This window comes from Chrysochloris asiatica, unplaced genomic scaffold (genome assembly GCF_000296735.1).
Source record: "Chrysochloris asiatica unplaced genomic scaffold, ChrAsi1.0 scaffold00006, whole genome shotgun sequence".
Taxonomy (NCBI): Eukaryota; Metazoa; Chordata; class Mammalia; order Afrosoricida; family Chrysochloridae; genus Chrysochloris; species Chrysochloris asiatica.
Window position 1 is genome coordinate 26,428,340 of NW_006408524.1, and position 27,559 is coordinate 26,455,898.

Sequence of the window (27,559 nt, forward strand, 5' to 3'; positions counted from 1 at the left end):
AAGTTAATGTCCTTAATGGTTTACAAAGCCCTTTTTAATGTGCCCACCTCCGCTTTCCATACTCTGGTCCTGTCTCCTGCTTCTCCCTCTGCCCCAAGTTCTCTCCACACCTGCCACACAGGCCTCTTTGCTGAGTCTGTGTTTCTTCCCACATATCCACAGGGGGCGCTCTCTTTTACCTCCTTAAGGCTGGACTCAAACATCGCCTCCTCTGCTTGTCCTTTCTTTCTTTCTTTTTTTTTTTGAAGTTAGATGACAGCTTTATTAACAAGGGCAGTAAAACATGAAGGGCTAAGTGTTATGCAGAATCTCAAATTTCTACAAAATATACATATTCCTGGTACATTTTGTTTGACATTGGGACAATAAGTAATTTATTTCATGTGTACAATTTTTAGTCACAAGATTCCCCAAGTGTCATCTCTTCACAGCTTGAGAAACATGAAGCTCGTCAATGTTAATATTTTTCTCCTCCCCTCTTCCTAGATGATTATCCATTTTTATTTCTTCTGCTTTGTTGTCTGCTAAAATTGGGGTTTGGAAGCTGAAGTGAAGAGCCTTTCCAAAGTGCATCCAGGATGCCATCCTTAGATCCATGTAAGAAATGAGCTAAAATTCCATATAACAGAGGTATTGTATTATCCATTTGTTCTTCCAATGAGTTCAGTTCATGGACGAGGAACTGTTTGTTCAATGGTTGACAAGATTCTGCTACAAGGACAGAAGACTCAATAACCATGGGTTGAATTCCAAATACTCCTGAATTCATTCATTAATTAGAAGGTTTTCATGGGACAATGGTAGTCGAGGTTCATGTTCATCATCTAGGGCATTAAAAACTTCATCTTGGATTTTTGCTTTTAAATGCATAGTACACCTTTCCCTCCCGGCCCCTCCCCCCCCCAAGGTGTCTTTTAAGACCACCTTCAGTTTGGTGATAGTCACCATTTTCCTATCTTATCTTTCTTTACTTTCTGTTTATGCAAGACACTTGTTGGCCTTGTTCCCAGAGGGGAAGAATCTCTGTTTCATTTATGATGTATCCCAAGCACTTGTGCCTGGCACACAGTAGGTGCTCAGAAACATTTCTGGAATGAATGAATAAATGAATGAATGAATGAAATAGACACACAGACAATATCCCCATGCACCTTCCCTCAGCACACACCCACAGGTCATTTACTCTCACGGGTGTGATGCTGATGCATTTCCTAAGAATCAGTCATATGCTGGCTTCGCATTTGACAGCTGTTGGTTTCTGCTACAGAGATGCCCACTGCGGATGGTGTGAGCTGAGAGTGTTCTCATAAAGGAAGGGAATAATATGAACATACTCCTTGGTTCACTTGTTGGTGACCCATGTATGCAGAGCAGAGCCATAGTGTTTTCAGGACGGTAAACTTTTGGAAGTAGATTACCAGGACTGTCTTCTGAGCACTTCTGGGTGGGTTTGAACAGTAGTTTGGCAAGTCATTTATTGCTTAACTGTTTGCACCACGCAGGGGCCCTCCTACCCCGCTACCCACCCATGGTTATTGAGTCAATTGTGATTCACAGCAACCCTTTATAGGGTTTCGAGACTATAAATCTCTATGGAAACAGAGAGCCTTTCTTTCTCCCAAGGATCGCTGGTGGATTTGAGACACTGACCTTGCTGTTTGCAGCAGACTGCCTAACCCACAGTGCTACCAGGGCTCCTTCCTAGCCTCCTATGACGTTTTTTTGGGAGGTGGGTAGCAGTTAGGAGTTAGGGTTAAGACTATGACTAGGTCTAAGCAAGGCCTAGGACTTTGTTTAGTGTTATGGTTGTTGTTAAGTGCCATTGAGTCGGTTCCGACCCATAGCGACCCTGTACAGGGTTTCCGAGGCAGTAAATCTTTACGGGAGCTGAATGCCTCATCTTTCTCCCGCAGAGCGGCTGGTAGTTTCGAACTGCTGTCCTTAAGGTTCACAGCCCAATTTGTAACCACTACGCTACCAGAAGGGCTGGGGTTAATGGTTGTGATAGGGGTTACACAAGGGCTAGGAGTAAGATTTGGTCATAGTTTTAGGATTATAGTTAGGTTTAATTTTCTTGAAAACTACTAGATTACCCCTTTATTTGGAAGTTCTGTAAATACATTATTCCTTTTTTTTTTTTAACTCTATGGTTTGGTTTTGTTAGTTGTTGTTGCAAACAAGTATCTCTGGTTTCCTATTCTCAGTATTGTAGGTTTGTTTTATGTTGAATCCATCTAAATCTGGGTTTACTTCTGGGTGATTTTGTTATATATGTTAGTCTCAGGTTGTTGTCTGTCGTGGTTGCTTATCTGTCCAAAGAACTCCTTTTAGTGCTTTTTGTAACGTTGGTCTGGTTTTTGCAAATTATTTTAATTTCTGTTTATCTGGAAATGTTCTAATTTTGCCATCAAATTTGATGGACAATTTTGCTGCGTGTATGATTCTTGGTTGGCATATTTTTTTTCTTGCCGAGTTTTATATATGTGTCATCCCATTGTCTTCTTGCCTGCATAGTTTCTGCCAAGAAATCAAGACAAGTCTTACACGTTCTCATTTGCAGGTAACTTTTCATTTTTCCTAAGCTGCTCTCAGGATTTTTTCCTGTTTTTGGTTTTGAAAAGTTTGATTATATAATATGTCTTGGTTATTTTCTTTTTGGGTCTATCCTGTTCGGAGTGCACTTAACTTCTTGAATATTTATCTTCTAATCTTTCATGATGATTTGTCTCTTCCTGTTCTGGAATTCCAATCACATGTAAGTTATTCCTCTTGATAGTGTCCCTCATAAGTCTTAAATCAAAAAGGCTTTCTTTGGACATTTTTTTTTTTCTTCTGGTTATTCCTCTTGAAGATGAGTATTAAGAGATTTGTCTTCAAGCACACTGATTCAGCCTTCCATTGATTTGACCTTCCATTGATTCAATTCTATTTCTTTGCCCTTTCAATGTACTATCTACTTCTGAATTTTAGAATTAATCTTCTGGTTTCTAATTGCTGTTTTTGTATGGTTTCCAATTTTTCATTTATTTTGCCAATTTGTTCTTGTATGATTTTCCTGAATTCTTTCTTGCTTTTGTCAATCTTTCTCTTAATTTGTTGAAGTTACCTAAATAGCATTATTTAACATTCCTTATCAAATAGTTCTGAAACCATTTATGGTATTATATTTTCTGACTCTGTATTTTGGCTGCTTGTTTGAGACACTCTGTCTTGCTTCTTTGTGTGAGCTGAAATAGTCTGTTTTCTCCTAAACATTGTGGTGTCATATTTATATTTAATTGATGACTATATGTTGGTATGTGCTCAAGCACTCACCACCTGTCTCCTGGTGGATGTGGTAGAGACTGGAAGTCTGAATACTGTTCTGTTTGCTTTTAGTGTAGCGTATTTCAGGGTGGGTTCACATGCCTCCAGGAGAAGGGGAGGAATGCCTGGCTGTGGACCCCAGTGGTGGCTGTGCAGGATGGATACCACTGGTCTTTGTGTTGGCGATGGTGGGACTGGCCACACTCTAGCTCCCAGGATGGCAAGAGAACAAGGGAGGGCTGCACCTCCCTTGTCTCCCACCTGCAGCTTGGCCCTGACATGCAGGGGGCCACTGTATCAGCAGCTGCATGAAAAGCTCAAGATGTCCACACTGCTCCGCACCAGCTATAGCCACCTGTTTTCCTTCTCTTGTGCTCTCTCTTCCAGGCAGCACTCAGTCCACTTCTCTGTCCTATCTTCTGAAGCTCAGTGTTCCAGGACCATGGTGGTGGTGGTGGTTATGTGCCGTGGAGTCGGTTCCGATTCATAGCGACACTGTACAGGTTTTCTGAGGCTGTGAATCTTCAAGGGAGCAGAAAGCCTCATCTTTCTCCTGTGGAACAGCTGGCAGTTTTGAACTGCTGATCTTCAGGTTTGCAGCCTGATTCATAACTACTAAGCTACCAGAGGCCTTACCATGGTCTGTACATATTTCACGTGTTCTCCCAGGCCTTTCTTGCAGAGAGTTTTCTCAGTGTGTCTGCCTCCTCCACCATCTTGCCCCAAATCCCAGCCACCATTATAGTTAAGATGAATATGTGAAAGGAATTCAGATCATCAAGGAACAAAGAGGTTTCATATATAATTATCTGTGAAATCACTGCAACTTACACACATTAGAGTAATCACTTAGCAGGTACCTTTCAAGCCCTAGTTTTTGCTATAAAATATCCTGAATTCTTCTCCCTGGCTTATGTTCCATCTCAACTTAATGAATGACCACTCCCAGATGATGGCGTGGAGGAGGGACCCTGGCATTCCAGGTTGCTTTCACCTTTTTCATCACAGCAGGCAGTGCAGCCTGGTGGTAAGAGCATGGGCTTAAGGGCCATGTGACCTGGGTTCACATCTAGCCTCCATCACATACAAGTCACGTGACTCTAGCATCTTACAGTAGGCCTCAGGGTTGGCCAAGCTCTTCAGGTTTCTTCAGCTGGAAATGAAGGTGCTAACTGAACCTCCCATAAATAAGGCAATACTGTGATCTGCTTAGAGAAGTGCCTGGAAATGTAAACCACATAATGTTCATGGTCTTTGATTTCATTATTGGAGAATCTACTAGATAGTCCTAAGCATCTTTGCCTGCCCATCAGCCTGTATACCATCCAACTTTACTTCCTAATGTGAGGGTTCATTCTTACCAGACTCATCTCTTCTCCCTTAGCCATCTTTATTTTACTCATGTTTGCCTTTTCTGTTTTGCTTTTTGTAAAATATTAAAATTCCTTTTTTGTTACTTAAATTTTTGAGGTGAAATGAGTAAAACATAAAAGTGACCATTTTAAAGGGAACAACTCAGTGGCATTTAGAGTATTCACACTGTTGTGTAACTACTATCTCTAATCCAAAAACATTTTCATCCACCTCTAAAGAAAATCCTCTGCCCATGTCTCCCATTCCTCTTCCCTAACCCCCAGGCAGCTACCCCTTTGCTCTTCTTACACCAACTCAAACCTAGTGTTTTCTTCCAGTTTTTGTCGAGTTACTTGCAACTCATGGGGACCCCAGTGTGTCAGAATAGAACTGTGCTCCATAGGGTCCTCAAGGACAGATTTTTTTAGTCGAAGATCACTAGACCTTTCTTCCAAGACACCTCTGGGAAGACTTGAAACTCCAGCTTTTTCCTTAGCAGCAGAGCACATTAACCATTTGCACCACCCAGATACTTAATCTCTAGGTTCTTTCAAATGGAACCCAAAACCCTACTCAGGTTCCATCATCCTCACTGAACCCCTTACAGTCCCCTCTACTAGCTCCTTTCTCTGAAAGCATGTGCTTATCTCTGGGCATCCACATGTCAGGAACTGCTGGTTAGAAGCCAGAAGTATATTTTCTTGCCTCTTTCAAGGACCTTCTGAGAAAGAACATTGATCCTGGGATTGTCAACTTTTGCTGAGCCTTTATCTCCGTTCTTGTTTTTCCAGGTGCTGCTTGGCTTTGGAAATTAGTCCAAATTAGCTCAAAGGTGGAGGTCAGTGTTTCCCTCAGTCACTCACCAGATATTTACGGAACGCATTCCTGATATAGGACCAGACATATATAATTCTTGCCCACAGGAGCTCACTGGCTTCTGATGAGATGGTCACAGAAATACGCTAGAGCACAGTACTGTGTATGAAAGGCAGCCACAGGGCAGGAAGAACCTGGCTTTGCAGGCAGGCTGACCCAAATTTTAATGTTGCCTCTGCCACTGACTGGCGTGACCCTGGGCATGCTGCTTAACCTTTCAGACTTAGTTTTCTCATTGGAATAAAGGAATAATAATTCACACTTCTTCACAGTCCTCCTTGATTGTCAGCTATCCTTGAATTCATCTAATGAACTCCAGGATTTCAGTCCACAGTAGGGAAGAGGATCTTACTGATGTCTGCTCCATTTACATCTGTCTCCACCGACCCTCTCTCAGCACTACAAGGCTTTTTCTTTTACTTCTCTGCCCTGGTGGCACAGTGGTTAAGCACTGGTCCCACCAGCGACTCCGAGGTTGGAAAGATGTGACCAGTCTGCTTCCTTGAGGATGACAGTTCAGCCTTGGAAACCTGAGTGGGCAGCTAGCCTGTGCTAGAGGGCGCTATGAATCGGATGTTCTTGGAGGCAGTGGCGTGGGTCCTGCATCCTATTCTTATCCTTTCAGAATGCCATTCTCTCTCACTGTTTCCTGCGGTCAAGGCGGGAATATGATTATGTGGGTGGGGATGGAAAAAACACGAGTTCAAGATTTTCAAAATATTACTTCTGTGATGAGATATATGATACACCTCCTAGCATAAGCCTAGACATCCAGCCCTCCCTAAATATTAGTTGTCCTCTCCTTAAGGGCACGGGACACAAGTAGCAGGATGATCGTTGCTCAACCTTCGCCTGGGAGCGAGACCTGGCTCCTGGATGTCTCCTGGGAGTGCATTCCTCACTTCCTTCACTCAGGGCAGGCACCCTCAGGTGAAGTCACCTGGCTCTTGGAGATTTAAGCAACAGGAGGACAGGCAGGTCAACACCTGTGCACTATTTGCCTTGTTTATCTGGCTTTCAATGAGAAAAGTTGCAGCTTTGCACTCTGAACAATGGTCACCTCATGGCAGAGCTGAGCCTTTGGACTGAACAGCAGTACTATTCTCTGCTTGGGCCAATTTCTCTTGGGTAAATGCCTTTCAAGAAACTGATGGCAGGAATCTTGCTGTTGACTCTTGAAATTTTGAAATAAGCAGTAAATGAAAACTATGTATCTTATATAGTTTATAAATTGTGTATTAAGTATATATGGTTGTTGTTGTTAAGTGCTGTCAATTTAGTTCTGACTCATAGCGACCCTGCGTAGGGCTTCCAAGGAGCAGCTGGGGGCTTGAACCACCAATCTTGTGATTAGCAATCTAGTGCTTATCCTAGAGTGCCACATCAAAATTATATATTAGTTACATATAATTTATTTATCTTTATGTATTTTATCAATTATAGCATACTGGTTATGAGTCGGGCTACCAACCTCAAGGTTAGCAGTTCGAAACTACCAGCGGTTCCATGGGAAAAAGAGGAGGCGTTCTGCTCCCGTAAAGATTTACAGCCTCGGAAATCCTGTGCAGGGTCACTATGAGTCGGAACCGACTCCACGGTACTTACGAAATTATAGATTTTGTATATGCTGTTGTTATTGAGTGCCATTGAGTAGGTTCTGACTCATTGCGACCTGGTATAGAATTTCCAAGGAGTGGCTCGTGGGTCTGAACCACCAACTGTATGTTTAGCCATCTAGTGCTTATCCTACAGTGCCACACAGTATATATGAAATATTAATGCATTATCTATGACTATATTCTTAAGGAGCTTGTATATTATGTATATGACGTCTAGGTGTTATATGCAGTGGTTGTGGTTGTGGCTGAGATCCCCTTGACCCCATGTGGGCAGAATAACTGCTCCATAGGGTTCTCAAGGTTGTGATCTTTCTCTCAGAAACAGATCATCAGGACTTCTGAGGTGCCTCTGGGTAAGTATGAGCCACCAGCCTCTCAGCTAATAGTTGAGTGCTTAACCATTTGCAAGACCCAGGGATTCATATATTTGTATTTATGAGGGTGCTTCAAAAGTTTGTAGAAAAATGGAATTGAAAGATAGTGGACTTTTTCCAGGAACTTTTTGAAGCCCTCATATATGGTGCTGTAGGATAAGCACTGGTCTGCAGGTCAAACCCACAACCACTCCTTGGGAACCCTGGACAGGGAGAGAGGGGAGAGGCTCCATGTTGCAAGGTCCCAGACTCCCACGGGCCCTTCCTGCCTTGGCCCCAGCATACCTGCCCAGCCAAGAGGCAGAATGAGTGATTGGTCATGTAGGCTGGGGCCAACGCAGAATGGGCCCGTGGGAGTCTGGGACCTTGCAATATACAAACACACACACACACACACACACACACACACACACACAGGCAGGGGGTGATTATATCATCACAATGGCCCAGCCAAGTTGACACATATTTTGGGAGTACACAGCTCAATCCATAACAATTTCCATTGTTTTAATTTAGCTTTTTTTTTTGCATAAATTGCATTTATGCAATTAAATGGTGTCAATCGCAAAAGGAAAATGAAGTTTTCTTTCCATAAATCATTAAAAAAAATAAAACAAAGACAGCTGAGGGTGTTGTGTTCTTTTCATGGTTTTTATAATTTAAAACTTTTGTTTGTATCACTTTATTTTTATGAAGGTGATTTTTAAGAAATGTAACACTGTTCATTTACTACAGATTATAATTTTATGAACATCAGAAATGCAAACTTGCAAAGCTTCCATTCATGTTTAAAGGTTGACATACTGAAGTGCCAGCAGATGTTCTGTCATCCAAAAGGCACAATTCATATACATTTTCCTGAACTGTCCTAGGCTGGAAATGTTGTTTGGCAATATACAAATTGTGGCTAAATATGAATGAAGATAATCAACAAGAAGGGTGCCATTCATATGACTACTGGGGCAAGTTTTACTTCTGCAGGGGCAGGAAAGTAGCTATTGATTTGAATTAAGTCGGAAAGCCCAACATGATGTTTACTAGACTGGTAATTTTAGCAGTCTGAGGCCTGTTGTGGTGCCATAGGATAAGCACTGGATTGCTAACCACAAGTTCGACAGTTCAAACCCATCAGCCACTCTTGGAAACTCTATACAGGGTTGCTCTAAGTCATGACCAACCAGATGGCACACAACAACAACAATAACAACAGTTTAATAGGGAGTTTAATGATGCTAAAATTAACCTTTATGTTGCTGTTGTTGTTGTTATGTGCTGTGGAGTCAGTTCCAGCTCATAGCGACCCTGTACAGGGTTTCAGAGGCTGTACATTTTTACAGGAGCAGAAAGCCTCATCTTTCTCCCACAGAACAGCTGGTAGTTTCGAACTGCTGACCCTGAGGTTAGCAGCTCGATTCATAACCACTATGCTAACAGAGGGACAGATGATTGTTAGCGCTCTTGTGTTATTTTACATAGAGTTTGCTCCTGATGTATATTTCAAAGGAGACTTGGTGGTGCTCAGTTAAAATGCTCGACTGCTAACCAAAATGGTCAGTGGTTCGAATCTACGAGCTGCTTCTTGGGAAAAAGATGTGGCAGTCAGCTTCTGTAAAAATATACAACCTTAAATCCCTATGGGGCAGTTCATTTTGTCTATTGGGTCTGTTGATGACAATGGGTTAGATTTGATTTGGTATATTTGTTGTTGTATGTCATTGAGTTGGTTCAGACTCATAGTAATCTTTTTTTTTTTTTGAAGTGAAATATATGGTTTTTTGTTTTTTGTTTTTAAGTTTTTATTGCAACTGGATTGATAGTTGACATGGGAGAACATCAGCTTTACACTTATCCTATCATATTTTGTTTCATGGTTTTATTTCAATGATTACAATCCCCTCTATGCACTCAACAATATTGGCTTCTAGTCCCTCTGTTTTTTTTTGTGTGTGTGTGTGTTTTAAGTTTTATTGTGAATTATGTGACAGTTTACATGGAAGAACATTAGTTTTACACTCATCATATATTGTTTCATTGCCATGGTTGCAATCCCCTCCACACATCACCAATCAACAAAAGGGTGCATCCTATAAGCCTTCCCCTCTTCCTTCCCTCCAGTCATCCTCCCTGGGTCCTGAGTCCTCTGCCTCCATCTTGGGGATCCCTGCGTCTCTGGGTAGGGTTCTGCTCTCCACTCTTCTCCCTTCATGGTTCCAGGGACCTCCGCTCCCAGGCTGCAAAGTCAATCACTCTCCTCCTTGCCACAAAATACCCACTTTTACATTTACAACCTTCACAATCAGTCCTGGTAGCAATTATTCACCCTTGCATCACAAGAGACCTATCTGCATTTCCTTTAATCAATCCTGCCTAGACAGATCAGACTCGTAGTAATCTTGTATAGGGTTTATGAGAAATGCTGGTGGGTTTGAACCACCGACCTTACAGTTAGCAGTCCAGTGCTTATTCCACAGCCCCACACAGGGGTATATTTTGTTGTTGTTAAGTGCCATCAAGTTGGTTCCAACTCATAGTGACCCTGACCCTGTATAGGATTTCCAAGGAGCAGCTGGTGAGTTTGAACTTCTGACCTGGTGGTTCAAACTGACCTTTCAGTCTAATGCTTATCCTACAGCACCACATCAGGACTACAGGATATATTTGTACCCAATAAAATAACTGAAACGTCTCATTTGTATTTGTAATGAGAGAATAAAATACATCAGAATTTCCTGCTGATGCTTGGTAATCCCAACCAAGAATAGAGACTAAGGCAGCTTATTAAATAAATGTCTTGAATTTGGATTGCTATTTCATCATCAGTGGTTTCCAAATCTTGACTGTTATTAGAATCAGCTAGAGAACCTCAAAACAAAAGAAAAACAAAAATTACCAGGTCTCATTCCAAAACAACAGAGTTGGTCTTTTTGGAATGGGTCTTGTACATCAGTATTTTTAAATTATACGTTGTTGTTGTTATTAAGTTATTCAAAGCAACCCTGTATAGGGATTTCTAGGAGTGGCTGATGGGTTTGAACCAGCAACCTGTGGTTAGCAGTCCAGTGCTTGTCCTACAGCACCACACTAGGATACCAGGCTGTTTTTAATGTGCAACCAGGAATGAGGACCTCAGCTCTAGGTGAACGATAACACCAATAACTGAGTTAAGGAATGCTTTAACTAGTTCCATTAGTTTGAAATTATTTTTTTTTGTCTCTTTTAAATGTTTTATTGTGAATTATGTGATAGTTTACATGGGAGAACATTGGCTTTACATTCATCCTATCGTATTATCGTTTCATTGCCATGGTTACACTCCCCTCCATGCATCATCAAGCAAGCCTGCCCTCTGGTCATCAGCACACAACCCTCATCAGCACACAACCGCTCTCCCTCTTGGGTCTAGAGTCCCCAGCCACTCCATCTCTCCACATCATCGTCTCTGCCTCCATCTCTGGCATCACTGTTTCTCTGGGTGGGGTTCTGCACTCTGCTCTTCTCCCTTGATGGTCCCAGGGATCTCCACTCCTGGACTGCAAAGTGAACCACTCCCTCCTTTTGCTACAAAACATCTACCTTTACATTTCCAACCCTCATAGTCAGTCATGATAGCAATTATTCACTATTATACCACAAGAGACCTATCCCCATCTCCTTTCATCAGCCCCCCCCAGACACACAGGATACTACTAAGTCAAAATTCTACCGTCCTCCACGCCCTCTGGATCAAGGCTCCCTCTTGAAAGCCAGTCACTTCTTGTCTTTGTAGCCCCCCGGGTCCCCCCTCCCCCATTTTGGGTAACCAATATCCAAGTTACCCATCCCTGTCTACCCTGTGTACTGAGGGGTGGGAATGATCCTCATTGTAAAGATGTGTTCCCTCTTTTGAGCTACTGCATCCATAGGTGTAGGTCAAGTTCATCAAATTGTATTAGATTATTCTTTTTTCCTCTTCTTTCTTCCTTATATAGTTGAGTTCTGATCATCCAGCCATTGAAACCAGGTCAAGTGAGTATTATCTGCAAATGTGGGTGTTCTTGTGCATATGCCCTCTGTTCTTATCAGCTGGATGCTTCACTCTCCAATCTAGTCCTCTGTGGCTATGTCACTGACTTTGGACCCAGGAGTCCCAAGGTCTTGCCACACTGCTGGCCAACCAGGTTTCCACCCGAGTTCACAGGAGTCTATTGAATGTGGTAGGACTTAGCTGGCAGCTTCATTGTTGTTTTTCCCTTACTTCCCCTTATCGGTGACCAAGGTGGTCACCAGTCAGAGCACATGTCTGCTTGTGTATTCCCCTTGAGTCTTAGTCTTACTATTTAGTTTTACTTAGAAAGGGGTTTGCCCTGAGGGGACCTGACCACTGGCCTTGATGTCTCCTGGGCGAGCAACTTGCTTGTTCCTGTAGTAGTCAGTCTGACTGCCGTTATTGTTTTTGATTTTTCCTGTCAGTCTTTCTTTCAAAAAGCATCTTCTGTTCTTCTAGCCACTCCAGGGGGGTTTGCTTGTCCTTTCCAGTGGAAATTTCCCACCTTAGAAGATTCTGGATGGGGTTCAGGATTCCACCTATGGTCTTATGCAATGCAGAAGCTCTGCAGGAAGCCTCCTTCACTGGGCAAGTTGTAGTTCCATTTTAGGTATTCCGATCAATTATAGGCAGAAGATGGACTTACAAGCTTTCCATGGTAATATTTCTGGCTATTCCTTTCTCTCTCCCTCAAGTGTATATTTTATAATAGTGTGCAAGGGAAACCAAGACTCAGTATTTCCCCCCTTTTATCCATTCAAATCATGCCTCAATACCTGTATCCCAGAGCCCTGTTGTTCCAAGGTTGTGCATGCATCATTATTGACTTCTGTCCCACTTAGCCCATGCAAACCTGCTTAACTGTTCTCCCATCCGCCTCGTTCTTCCATTCCCTTCCCCCTTCTTGTGTATTAACCCCTTCCCCAGCACCCAAACTTTCTTTTGTCTATTCCCTACCCTGTGCTCCACCTTTCCCTCCCTCCCCTCACCCCACCCCCACATGCTGGTAACCAGCAAAGAATTGCACACACACATACACACACACACACACACCCTTTAGTATGGGTTCTTTTTCTTAGTCTTTTACAGTAGTGGTCCTATGCAGTATTTCTCCTTTTGTGACTAATTTCACTCAACATAATGTCCTCAAGTTTCATCCATGTTATGTGGTGGTTCACAGCTTCCTTGTTGTGCTTCAATGTAGCATAATATTGCATTGTGTGTATGTATCACAGTTTGTTTATCTGTTCTTTAATTGATGGGCACTTAAACAGTCTCCATCTTTTTGCTATTGTAAATAGTGCTGCTATGAACATTGATGTGCATGTATCTACTCGTGTTATGGCTTGTATTTCTTGTGAGTAAATCCCAAATAGAGGAATTGCTGGATCATAAGGTATTTCTATTTCCAACTTTCTGAGGAAGCGCCATATTGCTTTGCAGAGTGGTTGGACCATTTTGCAATCCCACTAGCAATGTAGGAGTGTCCCAGTCTCTCCACATCCTCACCAGCATTTATTGTCCTCTACTTTTTTTTATCTTTGCTGTAATTGCTGGTGTGAGATGATATCTCATTGTTGTTTTGATTTGCATCTCTCTAATGGCTAGTGATCGTGAGCATGTCTTCAAATGTTTGTTGGCTGCTTGGATTTCCTCCTTGGTGAAGTGTCTGTTCATGTCCTGTGCTGGTTTTTAAATTGGTTTATTTGTCATTTTCTTGTAGAGGTGTTGTAGTTTCGTATATATTTTAGAAATGAGTCTCTTGTCTGATGTATTGTTGCAAAAGATTTTTTCACATTCTGTGGGTTCCTTTTTCACTCTTTTGGTGAAGTCTTTTGAGACACATGAGTTTTTAATTTTTAGTATGTCCCAATCATCTATTTTTTGTGTGTATTTTTCAAAATTTTTGGTAGTCTGTGTATTTTCTGAATTAGAGCCCTCACATTTGTTCCTATTTTTTTATTGATGGCCTTCATAATTCTGGGATTCACATTTATGTCTTTAATCCATGCTGAGTTGGTTTTTGTATAAGGCGTGAGGTTAAGGTCTTGTTTCAATCTTTTGCATATCGCTTTCCAGTTCTGTCAGCACCATCTGTTGAATAGACTATCACCTCCCCATGCGATATATTTAGGCACTTTGTCAAAAATCAGTTGGTTTTATGTGGCTGGATTAATTTAATTGTTTTTTATTTATTTATTTATTTTTTTTTAGCTAAAGTGTAGTTGATCTTTCAAAAACAAAAATCTGTGTAAGATCAGTGGAAGGTCTAATAGGTTTCCTCATCACCAGAGCAGAGCATTCACAAAAACAGGTTAGTATGATAACATTATGACTATATAGAAATATTTGAGTTCATCACTTCATCTGAGATGATAGGATCTGTGTTCTCAGTGTACTCTTTCTTTTCCTACCTGTGTGTGTGTGTGGAGTGGGTGATTTCTGAGGAACTCTACGGAAGAGTTGGAAGAATCCTTCATGGCAATGTGAAGAGTCAGGTGCTGCAGCTAGCCCTGCTGCTCCTTGGTTGTGTGATACACCTATAGTCCCCGGATCAGCAGCACCAGTATCACTGGGAGCTGGTTGGAATTGCAAAACTCAGGCCCCGTTCAGCCCCACTGAATGAGACTGCATTCAGTAAGAGTTCAGGGGATTTGCGCAGATCTAAAGCAGATCCGTGGACTGCTGTGAGCCTTACTTTCCTTCTCTGAGCATTAAACATCAGTTGCTTTCAAGTCGATCCTAACTCATGGTGACCCCATGTGTGACAGAGAACTCCCTCAGGTTTTCAGTGACTGGTTTTCTCAAAGTAGATCATCAGGCCTTTCTTCTGAGGTACCTACCGTGGCCTCGAACCACCAACCTTGTGTTAGCAGCTGAGCATGTTAACTTTTGGTACCATCTAGGGACTTCTGGAGTCCTGGTGTGACGCTGTGAGATAAAGCACTGGACCACATGGTCAGTTTGAGCCACAAGATTGGCAATTCAAAGTCACCCATCACTCCTTGGAAACCCTATACAGGGTCGCTATGAGTCAGACTGACTTGATGGCACTTAACAACAACAAGAAGTGACTTCTATCTTAGTAACCAACCAAAAAACTAAACCCATGGCCATTGAGTAGATTCTGACTCCTAATGACGCTGTAGGAAAGACGGGAACTGTTTCGTGGGATTTCTAAGACTGTACCTCTTAACAGGAGGAGACGGCCTCATCTTTCTCCCTTGGAATGGCTGGTGGGTTTGAACCACTGACCTTTCAGTTAGTTGCCAAATACTTAACCTATTTAAGACACCAGGGCAACCTAATATCCCTGATCCCCACAGTGTGTGAGGACTAAATGCATGATATGAAAGCATTTTTATAGATTATAGGGTAAGATATTTTATACTATGTATACTGCTATTGTAATTTTGAATTCATATATTAGACTTTAAACGTACTGACTAGTTTGTTAAATAAATCTATAGATTTCCTTCACCTGGTTTAGCAGTAATTAGCCAGTTTTTTTTTGGCACATAAATGCACATTGAATAGTGCAATCTGCAAACACTACAGTGTTCTCCTCAGTTCCTTAGTCATAAAATGGGGGATATAATCCTACTTTGGAGGTTTGAGAGAATGCATATAACATGCTTAGTGAGAATACAAAAAAGGTTGCTGTTGCTTGCTCACTGAACTTGTGTGGGGAGGGATGTGATGGTTCTGAGAGGAGAAGGAACCTGAGCTGGGAAATGTAGAATGCCGAGGATGAAGAGAGGCAGGAGGGAGGAGAAAAGTGAGTGTTCTGTGCGCAAGATGCCAGGCTGTGTGGTGCCGAGGCTGTGAAGGGGTGAGTGGTGGCCTTGTATTGTGGCTGTGAGAGTTGTGGAGATCAGGCTGGAAGGGTGGGGAGGGACATGATGGTAGAGGCATGGAGGACAAGTCACCGAGCACTGTGGACTCTGAAGGCAGTGGAGAACCCTGCAGCGTCTGTACTGGTGGTGCCATGATCAAAGCAGACCTGTGTTTATTGTTCTTCCCAGGCAGGCATGACCCTCAGACCCTAATAGCAGTGCTCCATACCCTAGGCTTTCATCGTGGACATTACTCGATGTTTACTTTTTGGGAGAGTACCTTGGATATTTACAATGTGCCATGTAATCAGTTTCATTAGTTGACAGATAAGATTAATTGACTTTTGGGGCAAGCAAGAACTGGACCTGGCTTTGGAAAACTCAGTACTAAAGGAAGCAGTACTGGAGGCTCTCCTCTCGGGAAATCTCTGAGGTGAGACCGCCTCAGGAGTGTTTTACTGTGCAGGATACCATGTTGTTGTTGTTGTTAAGTACTATGGAGTCGGTTCTGACTCATAGTGACCCTGCACAGAGTTTCCGAGGCTGTAAATCTTTACAGGAGCAGAATGCCTCATCTTTCTCCTGTGGAACAGCTGGTAGTTTCGAAATGCTGACCTTGTGGTTAGCAGCCCGATTCATAACCACTATGCTACCAGAGTTCCTTGCAGGATGCCATACCAAGAATTTTATAGCACTCTGAAAAGGGGAAAGGCCTAGTTCCTGCCTTCGAGAGGATCACACACTTGTCCTGGAGAGTTGGCAGTGATAGATGAATACGCCAGTTGCTGTTGAGTCCATTCTGACTGCTGGCTAGCCTGTGTGTGTCAGAGTAGAAGTGTGCTCCATAGGGTTTTTAATGGCTGATTTTTTTGGAAGTAGATCACCAGGTCTTTCTTCTGAGGCACCTCTGGGTGGACTCAAACCTTCAACCTTTAGTTAGCATCCAAATGCATTCTCTCTACCCATGGGCTTCACATTAATATAGAATGGAGGATTTTCACATAGATACTGTATACTACTTATAGAAACTGTTGGAACTGGAGGTAGGAATGCCATATGATTAGCAGAATTGGCAAAAAATGACTATGACAATTTGTCCTATTTTCTTTTATCTTTAACGGAAATAACATGCAAGTTATTAATGAATTCTTGTTAATTTAAGCACTACTTATGAACTAGCATTCCCTATAAACTAGATGGAGTCCTGGTGTGGTGCTTCAGGATAAATACTGAGCTCAAGGTCAGAGTTCAAACACACCAGCTGTTCCTCAGAAACCCTTTACAGGGGTGTTGTGAGTCGGAACCGACTCGATGACATTTAACAACAGCAACAACATAAACTAGACATAAAAAGAAAACAAAAACCCATTACTATCGAGGTGATTCCAACTCATAGCAACCCAATATAGGGTTTCCAAGACTATAAATTTTTATGGGAGCAGCCAGCATTATCATTCCCCTATGGAGTGGCTTTTGGGCTTGAACTGATGACCTTGTGGTTAGCAGTCCAATATATAAAGCTTCATTTTCACTGAAGACATTACTCATTTACAGTGAAAACTCTGCCTTGAGGAGTGTAAAAACGATGTGTGGCATCAGAGTTCCTCTCATTTCATGAGGGGCGAGGAAAACCAGCATGGTGTCAACCCACTGCTGATTCCTATGAAGCAGAGGTCGGTCAGACCTCCACTCTAAACTTTATACCAATTCTGAGACCAGCCACCCTCCCAAGGTATTTTCTATTTCTCTCCTGAGTCTGAAATTCATTTCAATGGCACCCAGAACTCATGGACAATACTCATACTAGGGAAGTAACAGTTTGATTTAGGATCAGCATCCACTTGGAAATAATAGGAATAACTCAGGATACAGTTCTTCTTGGTATGTTGTCATTGACCTGCTCAGACCTGGCTTCTGACCTCGGCTCTTGGCCCAGCCTCTGCCCTGCTTACACAGGTGTTACAGCTATTTAGCTGTGCTGACAAGTGCCTGGAAGCACCTCACTGTGCCAGCAAGCCTCCTGCCTGAAAGCACTCAGCTCTCGCTTCCTGGAGCAGCACGATCACCGATCACCGTAGCCACCTTGCTCCTTGAGTCAGTCTCCTGGGGCTGTGGTTGTTGTGTCCCTGATGGGCTTGCTGCCACTTCTTAATGTCTCAGCTCTCTGTTTACTGGTCTAGGAGGTTCTTAGTGCAGGGACCCTGGCGAGGTCCCTGGTTCATTCAGACGCTTCTTACTGATGATAGTGACGTCTCCCCTGCCCACCTCTGGGATTATCGCTCTTTAAGAATAGTGCGATGTCAAAACTGACCAATCCATTTCAAGAGCGCCATGAACCTTATTTACATAGCCCCACCCCCACAAGTGTTCCATGCACCTTATTTGCATTATTAGCAGGCTGTCCAATGCTTTTGATGGACTATAAGCATTTTATTTGCATAGTCCCAACCAATCATGTTGTGAGAGTCATATCAAATTGCTAGAAAGGTTGTAGACAATAATTCACTGTGCTACAGGGAGTGTTGAATATATTCCACCTGAATTTAGAGATCATCTGAAGAATAGATTTGACACATTAAACACTTAGGACCAAAGACCAGAAGAGTTGTGGGATGATATCAAAAAAATCATACAGGAAGAAAGCAAAAAGTCATTAAGAAGAAAAGGAAAAAGGAAAAGATCAAAATGGGTGTCAGAAGAGACACTGAAACTTACTCTCCAGAGTAGAGATGCTAAAGCAAATGGAAGAAATGAGGAGGTCCAAGAGCTGAACAGAAAATTTCAAAGATCAGTTCAAGAAGATAAAGTCAAATATCACAATTAAATGTGCAAAGATCTGGATACAGAAAACCAAAAGGGAAGAACATGCTCAGTATTTCTCAAGCAGGGAGAACTGAAGAAAACATTCAAGCCTTAATTTTTGTTATTGAAGGATTCTCTGGGCAAATTATTGAATGATGCAGAAAGCATCAAAAGAGGTTGGAAGGCATTCACAGAGTCACTGTACCAAAAGGAAATGATTGTTGTTCAGCCATTTCAAGAGGTAGCATATGATCAAGGGCCAATGATACTGAAGGAACAAGTCCAAGGTTCATTGAAGGAATTGGCAAAGAACAAGGCACCAGGAATTGATGGAATAAAAACCGAAATTATTCAAAAAAGTGAGGTGGCATGGGAGGTACTCACTCATCTATGCCAAGAAATTTGGAAGTCAACTATCTGGACAACTGATTGGAAGAGATCCATATTTGTGCCCATTCCAAAGAGAGGTGACCCAACAGAATGAGGAAATCATCGGACAGTATCTTTGTTGTCCCATGCGAGTAAAATTTTACTAAAGGTAATACAGAAATGGCTGCAAGCATACATTGACAGAGAACTTCCAGAGGTTCAAGCTGGATTCAGAGAAGACCTTAGAACGAGAGATATCATTGTCCGATAGATCTTGGCTGAAAGCAGAGAATACCAGAAAGATGTTTACCTGTGCTTTATTGACTACGCAAAGGCTTTTGATTATGTGGATCATGACAAGCTATGGACAACATTGTGAAGTATGAGTATTTCTGAACACTTAATTATGCTCATGAGGAATGTGTACATGGACCAAGAGGCAGTTGTTTGAACAGAACATGGGAACACTGAATGGTTTCAAATTAAGAAAGGTGTATGACAGGGTTGTATTCTTTCACCATACTTATTATTCAACCTGTATGCTGAGCAAATAATCCGAGAAGCTCGGTTCTATGAAGAAAAACGTGGCATCAGGATTGGAGGAAGACTCATTTACAACCTTGCTTGCTGAAAGTGAAGTGGACTTAAAATATTTACTGATGAAGATCAAAGACCACAGCCTTTGGTATGGATTGCATCTCAATGTCAAGAAAACACAAATCCTCACCACTGGACCAATAAACAACATTCTTATCAACGGAGAAAAGATTGAAGTTGTCAAGGACTTCATTCTTCTTGGATCAACCATCAACACTCATGGAAGCAGCAGTCAAGAAATCAAAAGATGTATTGCATTAGGCAAATCTGCTGCACAAGACCTTTTAATGGTGTTGAGAAGCAAAGATGTCAGCTTGAGGACTAAGGTGCACCTGACCCAATCCATGGTATTTTCAATAACCTTATATGCATATGAAAGCTGGACAGTGAATAAGGAAGACCGTAGAAGAATTGATGCTTTTGAGTTATGGTGTTGGAGGAGAATATTGAAAGTGCCATGGGCTGCCAAAAGAACCAACAGAATGGTGTTGGAAGAAGTGTAGACAGAGTGCTCCTTGGAGGCCAGGATCGCCAAACTTCATCTCTCATACTTTGGATATATTGTCAGGAGGGACCAATCGCTGGAGAAGGAGATCATGTTTGGTAGGATGGAGGGTCAGAGAAAAAGAGGAAGACACCCAATGAGATGGATTGGCAAAGTGGCAACATCAATGGGCTGAAGCGTGGCAACAGTTGTGCTGCTAGCCCAGGACTGGGCAGTGTTTCAGTCTGCCGTACATAGGGTTGCTATGAGTCACTACCGACTAGATGGCACCTAACAACAACAACAGGGAGTGTTATTAGTGGCTATGAAAATGTCATTAGGTGTCTAGATGTAAGTTCCAATTTTATAAATAGTACTTTTCTTTTCAAGAAACCTAGTTCAGTCTATAGTTTTTTATATAATATGACTCTATAAGTAAGGTATTGAAATGGTCATACCAACCAAATAAATTATTTTAATTAGAATGCCAACAGGATAATTAATAGGTTTGCTGACTTTTCTTTATTGCTATAGAGAATTCTGAAGTCATCACTTTTACAGAAAACCAACAGTTATATACATGCCAAAGATCTTCCAAAAGAATAATCAATTCAAGGATCACTTCTGCAAAAGCCACTCTTACTTAGGGTGTGGAACTGACACTCTGGTAAATATCACTCAGGGATCTGTTAGAAAAACAGAAACCACCTTAGGTATGTAAGGGATTAAATAGAAGGAATTAGATGCTTATGAAAATGTTAAACAGCTCAAAGGCACAAAAGACAGAGCTGCAGTTACTAGCTCTTAGGTTTAGCATGGCAGTCTTATTGTAAGAAGTTGCTGTTGCCACTCAGGTCAAGAAACTGCCACCCATCGTCACAGCTGTCCTTGTAGCAGAACCCAGGTGGTAACAAGAAAGGAACAATGTAAAAGTTGCTGTAAATTTTACCATCTGCTGATATTTGTACTTGTGCAAGAGCATATCATTGACAGAATGTATTTCTTACCAAGAACCATGAAAGACATGGAGTCTGGGATATATAGTTAACAGGTTTCTAGTTTGTGATACTGGTAAAATATAGAAAGGGATGGGGATGAATTCTTATTGCCAAAAGAACTCTGACTATTGCTCCCAATTTACAGATGAGAAAACTGAGACCTAAGAGTGAAGTAACTTGCACAAGGCCTCATAGTCTGAGATTTAAAACCAGTTCTCTGTAGTGTATGATCTAGACATTCTTAACACTTCATTATACTGAAGAGTTTCTAAGACATGGCAGATAGTCCCCAAACTTAATTTGCATCCTTGGCTTTAGCTATCCCTCATCGACTCACATTCTATTAGGATTTATAACTTAAAACAGGTCTGTTTAAAAGGCAATGTTTTGGTAGAACAGAAGCACTCAGTATGTTATGGCCTGATTCAAACATATTCTATAGAAATTCTCTTATTGGGCCTTAAATGGGACAAAGACAAAGCAAACCTAATCATCAGGATGTGGGAATCTGTCAGCATGCACACAGTACTAAGGCCTGTGGTGTTGGCCGACTCATGTCCATGGATTTCATTATATACAAAGAGAACAAAGGAAATGATCACAAGATCATGACTGGTGGTATGGTAATTCATCACTGTTGCCGGCAGGCTGCAGACTGGGGAAAGGACCATGATAGGTATATGTACATATTTCAGGTTAAAGAGCATTATAGTATTGGTTCTGGCATTTTGATTACCTGGCTTCCTGGTGCTCAAGGTCTGACTCATCATCATGGGAACCTGAGTCATAACAGCCAGGACCTCAACTTTTGATTTAAATTATATAACATGATCTGATCAGCTACTTTCTGTAAATGCCAAAGCAAGTTCTCTAGTTCTTTATGTGAGTACTTTGTGATTAAAATATTTTATTTTTGTGAATCCTGGAAAAGTAGTATTGTTCACCTCAAAAAAACAAAAGGTGTGGTGAATGATAATTATACTGTTCTTAAAGAAGCGAAACAGTCGACAAAGAGATCCAGAAAGGCCTTATGCAGAATTATATGAGTTCATTCCATAGATGTGGTATGCCACTGAGTGATTCCAACTCAGCAACCCTTCAGGGTTTCCCAGGCTGAATTTTTTTTTTTTTTTTTTAAGTTTTTATTGTGAATTATGTGATAGTTTACATAGGGGAACATTAGCTTTACATTCATCCTGTAGTATTTCATTTCATTGCAATGATTACATTACAATCCCCTCCATGCATCATCAAACAACCAAAGGGTACAGCCCGTAAGCCTGTCCCCTGGCCGTCAGCACACAGACCCTCTCCCTCCTGAGTCCAGAGTCCCCAGCCACTCCATCTCTCCACATCATCGTCTCTGCCTCCATTTTTAGTGTTATTGCTTCTCTGGATAGGGTCCTGCCCTCCGCTCTTCTCCCTTGATGGTCCCAGGGATTTCCGCTTTTTAAATTAATCTAATTTTAACCACATCCTTCTTGAGGGCAAACTGCCCCTCCCTGTTTGCCCCCAATTTATCAAAGCATAACCACTCAAACCAAACCATGGTGGCTGTCCAGTTGCTTCTGGCTCATAGTGACCCTCTAGGGTACAGTAGAACTACTTCCTAGGGTTTCTGAGTCTATGACTCTATGGAAGCAACCTGCTGCCTTGTTCTCCTGCAGAGTAGCTGATGGGTTTGAACATCCAACCTTTTGATTAAGCCCATGCTAAATCTATGCACCACAAGGGCCCCTTTTAACATAGCCACATTACTGATTTAATGGTTAACTTGGGGAAGTAACATAAAGATCTCCAATGGTGTCTGAACTTATGTCAAGACACAAAATAGACTTAGGACTTGTGCTGTAGACTGTAGCCTTCCACAAACCAAGTGTCCCTGTAGAGCTGAAGCTCTAACATGGTTATTAGGCCAATAATCTGGGATAGCCCATAAAGCCATGATGGTAGGCCTCCAAATCAAGGAATCAAATCCCATGAGCAGCAACTCTTGCTGTTGTTGTTGTAGATGTGTCTATCATGCAACTTTTGCCAATTCAAAATTTTTATAACTGTATGCAGCACTTAACTTTGGTTAAAGCTTCTATCGACAAACCCCGTTCAAAGGGGGAAAATACAGAGCAGAATTTAAAATTCTCATAGACTTTCTGGTGCCATAGAGCCTGGAGGAAACCCTGAAACTATTGCCCGGAGCTAACCTTTAAAACAAACAAGTCAAGTCTTCTGAAAACTAACCAAAAATTTAACCAATAAAGAATATCTGCCTTGAGCATTGTGCTCTTTCGCAATGTATCTTCACGGGATCAAACTGACAACAACTTGAAATAAGAGACAGAAACCGTAGGGGGCAGTGAGCTGATGTTAGTGGGGGAGGAACAACGCAGAAAAGGCAGGTGGAATGGTTGTAAAACCAGGAGACAGTCATCGATGGCATTGAATTGTCCATGTAGACACTATTGAGTTGGTGAACATTTTATTGCTATATGTTCTCACCACCAACAAATTAAATGTAAAAAACAAAAACAAAAATAGTATTTGGTTGTATTTCTATAATGTAGTAACATTTTCAACTCCTTCCAGAAAATGTGTGCTGGGTAAACTCTCTAGATATGGAGTCTAGGATTGGTGATATTTTAGACTTAAGATGTTGTATGCAAATAAACAAAATTGACATGTGTTAATTATGACCCCAAACAGCCAATACACCAAGAGAAAAGATGGTATATACAGTATAAATAATTTATTCTTTCATTAACAGTAATCTTGAGTACTTACTAGGTACTTTGATGGATTCTGGTGGGTATCCTTTTATTCATTCAGTAAATATTTGGTATGCTCTTTGCTGCTCTGGTCCCCATATCCACACAGATCCCGTATTCACCCTTCTCTAATGAAAAAAAAAAAAAAAAAAAAAAAAGCTAGTTTTTTCATGATCTTGTGTCCTTTGCTTCTTAAAATTCCATTTGAGCTTGGTCAATGGGAAGAATCAACAGGTAACTAACAAGCTCACAGGCAAGAGAAGTTGAGATGTTTCCTCCCTGGTCCCTTCTTATCTGCCCCTCACTTCTGACAACAGATGTGTTCCTCCATGACTATCCCTTCTGCGAGGAGGTCTCCTACTCTACAGGTCCAACTCTCACTGCATTTCTTCAGTCCTCGGAGTGATAATGCCTTTCCACTTTTGCTACTTCTCCCTGGGTGTTTCACCATCCTAAGTTTCCCTCATGAATCTTGCCCTCACCACTGTAAGAAGTCCCTTCATTACATTTTTTTTTTTTTTTCATTTAAACCATTGAGGGTATCAAAAGCTGACTCTTCCAAAAGACCATCAGAATAACCTGTTCATCAAGCAAAGCTGAGTTTAATATTTACTAGAATAAGGTGTCTTATATTTCTTAGGGCTGCATTAACAAAATACCAAAAGTGGGTGGCTTTAAAGAACAGAAATTTATTTTCTCACAGTTTTTGAGGCTAGAAGCTTCTATCAGGGTTTCAGCCATGTGGGTTCATTCTGGGAACTGCCTGGCTCCTTGTTTCGGAGAATTTTCAGTAATCCTTAGCATTCCTTCACCTTTCCTGTGTGTGTTTGTTCTTCCTGTTTCCTGTTTCCATGTATGTTCTCTTTTGTAAGACACTACTCAGAAGGGATTTAAGGGAACTTTGGTAAGGTAGTGATTATGAGTTGGGCTGCTGATCTCACCGTCAGCAGCTTGAAACTACCAGAGATTCTGCAGGAGAAAGATGAGGCTTTCTGCTCCTGTAAAAATTTACAGTGTGGAAACCCTATACAGGGTCACTATGAGTCAGAGCCAACTCCGCAGCATATAACCACCACCACCACTCAGAAGCCACCACTCGTCTGTCAGTTTGTCATACTGTGGTGGCTTGTGAGTTGCTGTAATTCTGGAAGCTATGCCATGTGTGTTTGAAATACCAGCAGGGTCACCCATGGTGGATAGGCATCAGCAGAGCTTCCAGACAAAAACAGACTAGGAAGTAGGAGAGACAGACTACTTCCGAATATTTAGTCACTGAAAACCTTATGAATAGCAGAGAAACACTGTCAGATACAGTGCCAGAAAATGAGTCCCTCAGGTTGGAAGGCATTCCAGATTTGACTAGGGAAGAGCTACCTCCTCAAAGTTGAGTTGACTGTGATGACTCAAATGGAGAAAAGCCCGTGGGAGTAAAGCCCTGGGGAACTTCATTTGCTGATGGGGCACAACTCAAAATGAAGAGAAACAGCTGTAATATCCATTAATAATCAGAACATAGAATGTACAAAGTGTGAATCTAAGGAAGTTGGAAATTGTCAGAAATGAAATGGAACACATAAACATATCTTAGGCATTGGTGAGCTGAAATGCACTGATATTAGCCATTTTGAGTCTGACAATCACATGATTTACTATGCAGGGAATGATAAATTAAAGAGGAATGGTGTTGCATTCATTATCAAAAAGAACATATTGAGATCTGTTACGAGGTACAATGCTGTCTGGGATAGGATAATATGCATGTGCCTATGTAAAGCCCGATTAATTCCAGGAGTCTCTGGCCAAATTATTGAATAATGCAGAAAGTATCAAAAGAAGATGGAAGGAGGAGAGGACTTCTGGCGCTTCCTGGACCAGGCAGCTCAGGTAGGGCTCCCGGGGGGAAAAGGGGGCGGAATCGCACATAGGAAACCTCTGTCTAGCAGACAGACAGCCTTTGAGCTAACATAAGATCTTATATTTCAACATTCTGAACTCGTTTTTTTGAAAGATCAAATTGCTGAGGAATTACAGGCATTTTAAGCTTTTGCCTGCCTGCACGAGGCTCCAAATCCCTATGCCAGCGAGTGCCTCGGCCCCATGCGGACCTTGGAGTGCAGGGCTAGAGCAACCCCATTCAGAAGGCTGCATTTCCAGAGAAAAGGAAGCATAAACTGGCAAAGTCGAACAAATAGAGAGGAATATCGGCACGGATATCAGGAAATTCAGGGTACCCACAGTACAGAGAGACAGAGAGAGGCATTTTTTACATCATCAGATACACGCCCACTGAGGCCAAGGCCTGCCTCGAGGCCCAACCCGCCCACAGACTGGTCACAAAGGCCCAGGCCCAACCAAGGCCCAAATCGCCTACCCGCCGCAAGGCCCAGGCAGCCCACAGCCCGGTCGCTGAGGCCCAGGGCCCCAGAGGCCCAACTCACCGCGTAGCCCGGGTCACCCAGGGCCAGTGCCCCTGAGACCCAATCCGCCCTCAGCTCGGTCCCAAAGGTTCCGAGGCCCAATCTGCCCAAGCCACCCGCTGAGGCCCAAGCCGCCCGATGCCCAGATGCTCACACAAACAAAAATAGATAAACTAGATGAGTGGGACATACTAAAAATTAAAAACTTATGTACATCAAAAGACGTCACCAGCAGAGTAAAAAGGGAACCCACAGAATGGGAAAAAATATTTTGCAATGACATATCAGACAAGGGACTCATTTCCAGAATATACAGGAAACTGCAACACCTCTACAAGAAAAAGACAAATAACCCAATTAAAAAGTGGGCACAGGATATGAACAGACACTTCACTAAGGAAGAGATCAGGGCAGCCAACAAACATATGAAGAAATGCTCACGATCACTAGCAATTAGAGAGATGCAAATCAAAACAACAATGAGATATCATCTCACACCAACAATAACAGCAAAGATGAAAAATGGAGAAGACAATAACTGCTGGCAGGGATGTGGAGAGACTGGGACACTCTTGCATTGCTGGTGGGACTGCAAAATGGTACAACCTCTCTGGAAAACAATATGGCGTTTCCTCAGAAGGTTGAAAATAGAAATACCTTATGATCCAGCAATCCCTTTACTTGGTATTTACCAAGAAAAACGAGCCACAACATGAGAAGATATATTCACACCAATGTTTATAGCAGCACTATTTACAATAGCAAAAATAAGGAGACAGCAAAAGTGCCCATTAACTGAAGAATGGATAAACAAATTGTGGTACATACACACAATGGAATATTATGCTACACTGAAGAATAACAAGGAAGCGGCAAGCCACCGCATAACATGGATGAACTTAGAGGACATTATGCTAAGTGAAATTAGTCAGTCACAAAAAGAGAAATACTGCATAGGATCACTACTGTAAAAGACCAAGAAAAAGAAATTATACTAAAAGGGGGTAGGGTGAAGTCTTTGTTGGTTATTGGGAAGTTGGTGATGGGTGAGGGGAAGGGGGGAAGGCGGCACGCAGGGCAGGGATTGGACACAGGAGAGCTTGGGTGCTAGGGAGGGGGGTAATATACAGGGAGGGAGAGGGAAGTGGAGAAACGGGGCAGATGGGAGAACAATTGGGCATATTCAAAGGGCTAAACGGGACAGAGATAAAGGACGATATATACACAGCCTTGGAACTGCAGGGCTCTGAGATACAGGGATTGAGTCATGGTTGGAATGGCGGGGGGGATCATGTTAAGATGCTTGACTGGTTTTTTGTTTGTTTGTTTGTTTGTTAGTTTTAATCTTGGTTTCCCATACATTATAATATAGAGTGGACACTGGAGAGGAGAAAAAGGAATAGTCAGAAACACCACACTAGAAGGCTTGTAAGTGCATCTTCTGCCTATGACTGATTGGAATATCTAAAATGGGGCTACAGCATACCCAGTGAACGAGGTTTCTTGCGGAGCCTTTGCAATACATAAAACTATAGATAGAAACTGGAACCACATCCAGATCTCCAGAGATGAGAAATCTCCACTTGAAAGGACGAGCAGACCAGCCTGGAGCGGCTAGAAGAATAAAAGATAACTCTTGAAAGAAAGACCTACAGGAAAAATGGAGGCAAATGGCTGTTACTACAAGAACAAACAAATCGCTTCCCTAGGAAACATAAAGGCAAGTGGCCAGGTCCTCTCAA